Source organism: Pistacia vera, unplaced genomic scaffold, assembly GCF_008641045.1.
Source record: "Pistacia vera cultivar Batoury unplaced genomic scaffold, PisVer_v2 Contig272, whole genome shotgun sequence".
Lineage (NCBI taxonomy): Eukaryota > Viridiplantae > Streptophyta > Magnoliopsida > Sapindales > Anacardiaceae > Pistacia > Pistacia vera.
This window is the reverse complement of record NW_022196082.1, coordinates 1427631-1439217: the sequence shown is the minus strand read 5'-3', so window position 1 is coordinate 1439217 and position 11587 is coordinate 1427631. Positions and strand designations below refer to the sequence as shown.

Genomic DNA, 11587 nt, shown 5'->3' with positions numbered 1-11587 from the left:
CAAGAGTCTAGGTGTTGTTCCTAATTAGAGCATCAAACTCTGCCTGCATAGCTTATTTCCAAACTATGTTTTTTAGTGCATCAGCAACTATCACAGGTTCTGATTCTATAAAGGGCTGACTGGTTGTAAGGTAAACAACATGATCCAAAGACTCACATCTTTGATTAGTATGACCAGCAGCAGCTTTAGCTCTTGTAAGCATAGGGTGAGAATTAATGGGAGCAAAGGGTAGAACATTGGTGAATTGTGAAGCAGTAAGATCAACCTCTAGTTGGCAACTTGGTAGAGTACATGGTGGTGGAATAGTAGGTAATGAAATTGGATGAGAATAGGTGAAGATGGATTAGGATTGAGTAGTGTGTAGGTCTGTATCAGGACTGACAAAAGTATGTAGTTTTGTGTGTGGACTTAAAAAAAAATTGTGTCCATACCTCAATTGTCCAATCAATCTCTAGAGTTAGTTGAAAATGTCAATAAAACTTCTGCTGCAATTTTGAATGTTAGCTATGATAAAGTTTATGTTTCTACAGCACAATGTAATCCTTTTTGTTCTAGTTATGAGTTACAATGTATTCTTGTATACTCCAATGCTTGTTCTATCTTCAATATTACTAAAACACATGATGATGGATCTTTAGGTAAGTCTAATACACCAACTATTGAGCACACTGCATATTGCATGTCTAATGAAAGAAAGTTTGCTCTTCCTTTTTGTACTTCTGATAATAGAACCTTTGTTGTATCCGAACCTAATTGTTTGACTGTTGACAAACATTCACATCAACACATGCTTTGGCATAAAAGATTGGGTAATCCCAACTCTACTACTCTGCATAAAATATTATCAACACTTCCCAAGTCCACTTCTCACACTACAAACAAAAATCTGCCTACCTAATTGTCTAATTTTTGCGATGCATGTCAGCTAAGAAAACTTCATCAAAGCAGCTTCCCTTTTTCCCAATCTCATGCCACTGAACCTTTATCTTTAGTACATAGTGATGTGTGGGGTCCTGCCCCAGTCACTTTAGTAGAAGGGTTCAAGTTTTATATGTAGTTTCTAGATGATTTTAGTCACTTCACCTGGTTGTTTCCTCTTAGGACTAAAGCCGAAGTTAAATAAACTTTTATTAAATTTCATCACCTTGTTGAGAGGCAATTTGGGACAAAACTAAAGTGCCTCTAATCAGATCAGGAAGGTGATAAAACTCTACTTCTTTACCTCACTGAAAATGGTATTCAAACTAGATACTCTTATGCCTATGTTCACCAACAAAATGGCCGTAGTGAGAGGAAACACAGGCACATTATTGAAACAGGACTTACCTTGTTAGCTCATGCCTCTATGCCCTTAAAATACTGGTGGCTAGCCTTTGAAACAGCAGCCTTTCTCATCAATCGAATGCCTACTGCTGTCTTAAATAATGACACTCCTTATCACAAACTCTTCAATGAACTTCTTATGTATGACAGCCTTAAAGTCTTTGGCTGTTCTTGTTTTCCTTTCCTTCAAAATTTTCATAGTCACAAATTTGATTTTCGTTCCTCTAAATATGTCTTTGTAGGGTATAGTTTACTTCATAAGGGTTATAAATGTTTAAGGGCTGATGGTAAAATCTTCATCACTCTTAATGTCCAATTCAATGAAGATGAATTTCTTTTTTCTCAAATCTTTGATAAGTCACCTGTCCTACCTAACTCTGATCCTTCATCAAATCCAACTGGCTCTTGTCACAATAATGCATCAACATTGCCTTGTATCATTTTACAACATACCTCATCTCCAGCAAGCCCTGTCCCCCAAGTAGTAACTGGCTCTTAGACTTTCCTACATACTCCAGCAACTGGTGCTCACTCTTCAGCAGCAGGTAAATCTCCTTCACATACTTTTGATTTATCTTCACCTATTGCTTCTCAGATTCCTGATAATTCTAGTGATAGTTCACCTTTACTTGCACGTGAGTCTGCTACTATAAAATCCAGACCTACCTTACATGCCAATCAACCAAACTCTTCCCCATCTACCTTAATCAATCATAATTTAGTCTCCCAACTACCTGTTATTCCTTCCTCCAACACTTTGCCAACTTGTCAAATTGAAGTTGATTTAACTACTCTAGTGACATATTCTGATCAATCACACTGCATTGAATCCTTTATTTTAAGTAAACTACATACTTATGTCAGTTCTGATGCAGCCTACATCACTCAGTTGTTGGAAGACTTGAATGTTCAATTTGCCTTGAAAACCTTAAGGTCACTCAAGTATTTTATAGGCTTGGAAGCACTCAGAATAGTAGCTGGTATACACCTTAGGCAGTCTAAATATACTTCAGATTTGCTTGTTAAAACTAGAATGATGGATGCTCACCCATGTTCCACATCAATGGCTGTTGGTACTCGACTTAGTAGTGATAATAGTGCTCCATTTGAGAACCCTAGCCTATATCGCAGCAAAATTGGAGCTTTACAGTACCTAACACTACTTAGACCAGATATTAGCTTCACAGTTAATCGACTCAATCAGTTTTTACAATCCCCAACTAAGTTGCAATGGCAAGACTGCAAAAGGGTCCTTAGATATATTAAAGGGACACTGCATTTTGGGCTCCAGTTTAAACCAACAAGTTCACTTCATATTGAGTGTTTTGTTGATGCAGATTGGGGTAGTAATGTTGAAGATAGAAGATCCACTAGTAGGTATTGCGTCTATCTTGGTCCTAACCTGATCTAGTGGAGCTTCAGGAAACAAAAAGTTGTTGCATTGTCATCCACTGAAGCTGAATACAGGGCTTTAGCACAAACTGCTACAGAGGTTATATGGCTTCAAAGTATGTTCTCAGAACTCAGCCTTAATCTACACATAAAACCTGTTATTTGGTGTGACAATATAAGTGTCGGGGCCTTAGCTTCAAATCCAGTCTTCCATGCAAGAACAAAGCATATAGAAATAGAGGCTCACTACATTAGAGAGCAAGATCTTGCCAAGAATCTGACTATTCAGTATGTGCCATCAAAGTTGCAGATTGCAGATATATTGACAAAGACACTTATTTTATTAAATTATATCATGGTGTCAGAGTCCAAGTTCAATTGAGCTGAGTGTTTGACTAGCGGGTGAGGAGTTAGAGTCAACAACTACCTTCGTCAATAGGCATGACCCAACATATGGGCTTGACTGTGAGGGGGAGTGTTGGAGTTCCACACCGACTAGGCACACTCAAGCTACTGGTTTATAAGAGAGGGTAATCATCCCATTCAACAAGGCCTTATTGGGTAAGGAGTCAAGCCCACCTCAAATTCTATCAAGGATGAGTCCTATCAATATATTCTTTTACTTGGAGCATTTTTATAAATTATAGATATAATAAGCTTTATTTATATAAATGATATAATAAATGTTAATTGTTTAACAATTGAACAAATATAAAACCATATTATTCATCATGTGCATATATATGAGTAATATCTATATTAAATTACATAGTTTTAATAATTAAAATAAGATAAAATGATAATGTCAAAGTCTATTCTTATGTTGGATTTGCTTTCATGAAATTGATGTCTTTGAGCCGTGATAATTGGTTTTTCCAACCTTTCTTCCACAACTTGCCCTACATTAAATAAATTTTGGGTAGACTTCTTGCTTCCTTGGAAAATCAAGTATGGAAATTGCATTAAGTTTCAAGAGTCATGATATTTGAGTAAGTCTTCATGAAATAGATGTTATGAGTTGTGACAATTGGTTTTTCCACAACTTGGTCCTACAAGAATAAAAAACCATTTAGAAATTGAAAATTGCAATAGCCAATACCCACAAGAACAAAAAACAATAAAATTAAGCTGGAGAGGATATGATAATTTGAGCTTACTTCAGACACAATGGAAACAAGGATATAAACTTATAATAAATCTTTGAAAAAAAAGGAGCGAAAGATCTTATGAACACTAATCTGTCTAATGTAATAGGATTAAAAACCTAAATTGAATTGTTCATCAATTATAATTGAAGAAAACAATTGGGTAGAAAAAGACTGCTAGCAATAATGTATTGAGAGATTCCAAAAAACTTGTTACTTTGTTTGACCTTGACTCATAAAAAATATTACCAAGTATTGTTTTCGTAATTTATCTTCAGAAGTGATTAATAAATAACTTCATTTCAATATGCGCCTATACCTTTTCATATATACTATCCAGATGTATATAAATTAAAATTATTAAATATAAAGAAATTGATTCACTTGAACAACACACTATATGACAATATAAAAATAAAATGTTTTATATAATTTATTTAACAATCTGATGTTACTTAATTGAATTAGTTATGGTAGAGGAGTCTCAAACCGCGTAATCTGATTTTTCCGAGCTAGTTGCAGCAACTGGGAATTTTCCTTCCACAACAGTGGGGGCCAACATTAATTTTTCCCTTATTGACCTCTTCTATGTCCTACAACAAATGAAGTTGTTAACTGAAAAGGCAGTACTTTTCTATTTTTAGTCTATACAATATTGAGATCTAATAATATTATAAATAGCACAAAGCTAGTCTCTTGATAGTCACAGAAGCAGCGCAATTAGTGTGTTATTAAGAGATGGGGTTAAAATGTGTGAAGGTGTGGCTAATGTTGATTTTTATGTTTATTTGTTTACAAGAATGGAGGATTGAGGGGTGTTTGAAGCAAGAGAGATCTGCTCTCTTGTAACTTAAACATTTCTTCAATGATCCTAACAATCTTCAAAATTGGGTTGAGGGACATGGAAATTCAGACTGTTGCGACTGGGAAATGGTTGAATGTAGCAATGCAACTGGCAGAGTGTCCTCACTTTTTCTTTTCAATACAAGAAATCAAGAATTAGGAGAGTGGTATCTATATGTTTCTTTGTTTTCTCCTTTCCTAGAACTGGAGACACTTTACTTAAATGGCAATCTCATAGTCGATTGCGTTGAGAATGAAGGTTTTTCCATCCTCACTTTAAATAATGAAATTTTTACTTCCATGTCTTTATTAACAAGAATTGCTTTGTAGGTTTTAAAAGATTATCACACTTGACTAATCTCATGGATCTCGACCTTAGTTACAATATGTTTAATGACAACCACGTTTTATCAGCTTTGAGCCAACATTCATCTCTTGAGAATTTATTTCTTGGTTATAATTAGTTTAGAGAACTAAACCATTTTAATGGTAATGTTCTTTTAAATGACATAACTTTTATTATCACTTTTATATTTAGATTGATACACAAAACTATGTGCGACTATTATTATTACTATTATTATTGGACTAATTTCAGTTTTAAGGTTGAGTAACTTGGAGCGTCTGAGCTTAAGCGGTAAAATGTTCAACAATAGCATATTATCATGTGTATCATATATGTCTACTCTCTCATCATTAAAGGGACTATATCTGGATGACATCAGATTGAAAGGCACTGTTGATCTTCAAGGTAAGCTTGCTTCTCATCTTTAATTTCTCTCATGTATAAAAATTATTTTGTACTGAAGGCTCTCTCTCTTTGCTTTGTCAAACTAGAGTTGGAGATATTGCAATAAAGTAAATTAAAAACTCTGAATAATATTCTTTCGGAAACTTCAGTTTACTTAGTCCAAACATCTTCTTCATTTTCTCATGGTTTTAGTTGACTCTATAATTAAACTCTTTGACTAACACAAAGAAGGTAGAGTAGTTGAGCAGAATAATATTTGGCAAAGGGATAAAACTTATATTCATTTAGGAAGACAATATTGAAGGCTATGGATATCTAGAAGTAATTAATGTTGGCTTAAGGAAAGTTGTTAATTAAGTTTCGATGATAAAAATGTTTTTAAAAGCATCTTATCATATCTGTAGTTGGTCTTTCATCATTAAAGGACTTTCTCATTGCCTTTAACGAAATTAAAAGTCTTCTTAAATGCTTTTTGATTAGTTTTAATCACTCTGTTTTAACTCTTGCCAGAATCGGACTCCTTGAGCAACTTAGAGAGCTTCTCCATAGGAGGAAATGAGATTTAAAAAGTTGTATTCTCCAAAGGTATATGATTAATAATATTTAAACTTACATTTCTCATCCTTTACCAACATAGACGCACAATAGCACACATGTACTATATTTCTCTAAAGAGCACATTTCAGAATTTAGAGTGGTATTTTTATTCTAATTAATAAATCAAATAAATTTAAAGAACTTTGTTTTTTAATCTGAGAAAGCATTTAAGATATTTGTGTTTGAATATTTTCACAAACACATAGGTGAAACAAGTTTGAGGAAGTTGACTTTTTTTTGTCTAAGCGATGTGAGTATTAGTGATGGAAGCAGTCTCTTACAGACATTGGGCTTATTCCCATCCCTAGAGTCTATTGAATTCTTGTATAGCAGCTTTAGTGGAGCGGTTGCTACTAACATTAAGTTACAATAATATTGAAAGGAAGTATATTAATTTGTTCTGTCTTTAAATTATCATCATAATTACACTAACTATCCTAAAATTTGTTCTGCCTTTTCAACAGAGTAGTAGACTTCAGCTTCTATTATTCTACTTTCCATATAAACTTTCTTCGAAGCATTGGAGCATTTATATCACCTTAAAGTTTGCATAATTTGTAAATAATGATCAAGAAAACTGAAAAGTGGAATTAAAACTCTAGTCTAATGCATTCATTGACAAAAGACAATTTTTAGGATTTATTCAATATTATTTACAATTTCCACAAAATAAAATGAAAAAAAAAATTAATTTTATTTTTTTATTAAAGAATTTGATGAGAATTGATTAGTTGTATGAATTGAAAATTGATTTATAGATTTATAGATCATTTATTTTCCGAATCACTAAGGATGTATTAATTAAAGTTACTTTTTAGTCTAACTTTTTTCTCTTTAAACATTTTCTTGTTTTCACACTTATTAAACTGAACACAACTTTATTTCTCTTCTTTCTTTATTAATGTAATTTTATCTTCTTTTATTTTTGTATTTAAGATTTTATTTAACCCTGCTGAATTTTTTTTCTAGTTTACCCCTATACCATATTGAATATTCTTTTTCAATTTAGAGTATTAAAATAATTGGTGTAGATTATTGAACAATATTTTATCAATTTTGTGCTTTTGTAGAGTTGCCTTTGTTCAAAAATTTGAGAAATTTAAGTATCTATTACAATGTTTTTCACAGCAACTTTCTTCAAATGATTGGGGGTATGACTTCTCTTTAATTATTACAATTTCAAGTAGTGACCTCAGCATCAGCAACACTCTATTTAACCAAGGTTAGTAACTATTTCCTCTCCTTTCAAATAAAATTTATAATTTATAATTGGAATTTTATTATGTCGTATACAGAAATAAACATTATTACCAAATGCATAAATAGGAAAAGTAACAAGCCTCCCATAAGAAGTAGCCATCTAATTAACGAGGGCCTCTTGCTAACGTAAAATTAATTTGTAGCCCGTAGGGATATAAAATCGTTACAGTAAAACTCATATATATACTTACAAATAAAATGTTAGGGCAAAACTTTTTAAAAATTATATATATATTTATATATTCGATGCATAAAAAATATGAGAAAAAATATCTTATATAATGCAAAAAGAAAATATAAGAAAGAGATATGAGAAAGAACCGTTTTACTTCCAAGGAGGCCCTCCACTAAAATGCCAAGGTGCTTGTAACCCACATCAATTTTCCTAAATCATGGGCTTTTCAAGCCACTACTGGGCATGCTGCATTATGTAATAAAGGTATGATTTTAGCCCCTTTTTTTTTTTTTTTAAATTAAGGATATAAATGTAGTAAAATATTTTATTGAAATTGGATCACAAAATTCATGGCTAAATTTTAGTTGAAATATCCTTTTTGAGAATTTAAATTGGTGCATTATTTATTTGATATGGTAAAGTTTGAGAGGTTCCATAGAAAGTCTAAAATGGTTGTTTGTTTTTGAGACTAAAGAAACAAAGAAAGATGAAGACTAGATAAAATGTATGACTCCTCTTTACTGGATATCCAACCACACATTACAAAGAAATTGCAACCAACATTACCCTTTTAAAATCAAACTAATTAAGAAAGATTAGGATTTATGATCAATTTAAAAGATGGTAAAGTCTCATATTCTCAACGATCTCTTACAATTTTTAAATACTCACATGAAATTGTCAAAAGGCTTTCAAAAACCTTGAAATATACATATATATCTGTATTTAAGATTTTATTTAATCCTGCTGATTTTTTTTTTTTTTAGTTTAGCTCCTATACCATATTGAATGTTCTTTTCAATTTAGAATAGTATAATAATTGGTGTAGATTATTGAATAATATTTTATTTACTTTTGTGGTTTTGTAGAGTTTCCTTTATTCAAGAATCTGACAAATTTAAGTTTTTACGACACTGTTTTTCACAACAACTTTCTTCAAATGATTGGGGGTATGACTTCTTTTCAATCTATTGAAATTACAAGTAGTAACCTCAGCGTAAGCGGTAACACTCTATTTGACAAAGGTTAGTAACTTCTCCCTCTCCTTACAAGTAAAATTTATAATTTATATGTATAATTCTATTAAAAAAGAAATAGTGCACATAGTTAGTATATTTATTAAATTTGTGCACTATACTAATTATTAAGCATATTGATTAAGTAACATTTGCATGACTATAATTACCCTTGTGCTTCATATAGTAACTATTAAGGAACATTTTTTATTTTAGGAATTTGTAAGATGCTTCATCTTCAACACTTAGATATTAGTGGCAATGGTTTAATGGGTACCTTGCCTTGGTGTCTAATAAACTTGACTTCCCTTCAAGAATTTGATATCTCATCAAATAATTTTACGGGAAATATCTCTTTATCTCCCCTTAAGGTGCTGACATCCATCCAAGATTTAAGACTTTCTGACAATCATTTTCATATCCCTGTTTCCCTTGAACCATTTTTTAACCACTCAAAGCTTAAGAACTTCTATGGTGATAATAATGAAATATATGCAGGAATTGAGTCACAATATCTGGCCCCAAAATTTCAATTAAATTTCCTCATATTACTCGGTTATAGGTATAATGGTTCATTCCCCAAATTCCTATACAGTCAACATGACTTACAAGTGGTTTATCTCTCTAACATTGATTTGAAGGGAAAGTTTCCAGTTTGGTTGTTAAACAGCAATACCAAGCTAGAAAGCCTTCATCTAGATAATAATTCTCTTTCACCTTTGCAATTACCAATTCATCCTCACATGTCTTTGGAAGTATTAGATATATTTATCAATTCCTTCCATGGGCATATTCCAATGGAAATTGGAGCTTATCTACCAAAGCTACAAGATTTAAACATTTCTAGAAATGCTTTATTTGGTAGCATTCCCTCTTCGTTTGGTGACATATGAAGTCATTGTTGTCTTTGGATTTGCCCAACAATTTGTTGACCGGAGGAATACCTGAGCATATGGACATGGGTTGCATCTCATTACAACACCTTGCATTGTCAAATAATAGTTTGCAAGGTCAAATATTCTAAGATAACTTTAACCTCACCAGCTTGTCAATATTACAATTGGATCCCAAATAGTTTGTCTAATTGCTCCTTGGAAGTGTTGTGCATAAGTGATAACCATCTTGTTGAATGGTTAGGAAATAAATCATATCTTTGATAGATATTATAATGTCAAAGAATCATCTTGAAGGTCCAATCCCATTGGAGTTTCGTCAACTAGAACATCTCGAAGTATTAGACCTTTCCGAGAACAATATTAAAATTTGTAAAAACAAAAACTTAATACTTATAATCAGATTTTAAAAAATTACAAACAAATATATCATAAATACTTAATTCAATCTTATTCATTCAGAGTTATTCAATAACCAATACTAAATAGTTATCAGACACGTTACCAAACGCCACCTTAGTCTTGTATAAGTGTTTCAAAAACTTTTGTTTGCTAAAATTTAGATTTTTCTCAAAATTAAACTTGTGAGTCATTCTATTAAATCTTTTTATAGAATTTCTTTATTTAATAGTTTTAAATAAAAAGTAAAAGTAGAACTAAGGATATTTTTGTCCATCTATTCGAAGGGTTTTTTAGCTTATTGATATCAAATAACTAATTATATATTATTTTCTTTGATTAAAATAAGAAAATATATAATTACTGTCAAAGGAAATAACAATGGAAAAAATTAGTTCAAAAAAAATCTAAATCAATGAAAAACCATCTTAAGAAATTGATCTTGCAATATGTTTCATTTAATCTACGAATTGCTGACATTCTAAGGGGTTGTTTGTTTTTCTCACTTTTCATTCAATATATATCATTTAAGTCTTTTTATTTTTTTTATTTTTTTTCTACAAATTATCACTTATTTTCAAATAAAATCACTCATTAGAAAAAGTAAAATTTTGTAACGTAAATCTAAATACTGAAAATTTTAAAGAACACATTAATCAAATTACCTCATATACCCTTATCCACAATAAATATAAGCTTATATAAAATATTAAATGAGGTCTAAAATTTATTTATTTTAAATTTTTTATAATATCTTGAATAATACAGACACAATGGCCAGAATGGGCTCTCGGAAATGGGTCACTGGTGCCAAAATCCGGTGGCCAAAAAAATTTCTAACATGATATAGTAACAATAATAGTATAAAAAGTGTTGGGTCTTTGAACGCATTATCTATTTATATAATTTTTAAAGACAATAAAGTTTTATTTTTGTCGGTATTGGTAATTACTCTCAACCGCCCATAGTACTGATAATGACTCTCAACCCTCTTCGGTCAGTGTCTTTTTGTTACTTTCAACCATGAAATCAGAATATTGATTAAAATCTGTTTGGGGTGATCAAGAAACTCTTACAAAGTTTGTTGGGTGTAAAAGAAAAATTCTATAAATTTCGTGTGAATTATTAAAGTTTGTTTGGTCAAAGGATAAAAAGCAGCCACGTGGCAAAGAGGAGCCCAGCGACTGGCCCAACGAGTGCACTGGGCGATGGTGGCTACTGGCTAGCCTCCTCATGTTAGGATTTGAGAGAGTGAAACTTTTTGGCCGTTGAATAATGATATAGATTAAGAATAACAGACCGTGAAAGACATGTGACAGTTTCTGAAATGGGAGGATACTGAGAATAATTTATTATAAATTTGGAGTGTGATAAAAACTTTAAATTTAGGGGAGGTAAGGAATAGCACTAAAGATCATTTCACCCCAAAATCTTGGTAAAAAACTCAATTCCCCCTTAAAACGAGTGTCAGACTGTCAGTGGAGTGGCGTGCGGTTTCTTACAAAGGTACACTTCTTATCTTCTATTTCTGAAACAGTTTGAAATTAGCGAGTGAGAGACTAGCTTAAACATGGCTTCTACAATTACAGCTGTAGCAGTTGTGTTGGAGCTTTCATATTCGCCAAAGCTGAGTAAGGGAACTTCTTCTTCTTCTAGGCCGTCTCGTCGTACTGTGAAAATGACGGACTCTATTAAAGATAAGAATAATGGAGGCTTTCGATTATTATCAACTTTTTTTGAAATCATGTGGCTAATTTATTTTGATTTAAACGCTAAATTCTTTCGTTTCAGTT

At 31.8% G+C, this 11587-nt stretch overlaps 1 pseudogene; it reads left to right on the top strand.

The window, feature by feature from the left end:
• The first annotated feature begins 215 nt into the window (after positions 1–215).
• Positions 216–9805, top strand: LOC116133693 (annotated as a pseudogene).
• The last annotated feature ends 1782 nt before the right edge of the window (positions 9806–11587 follow it).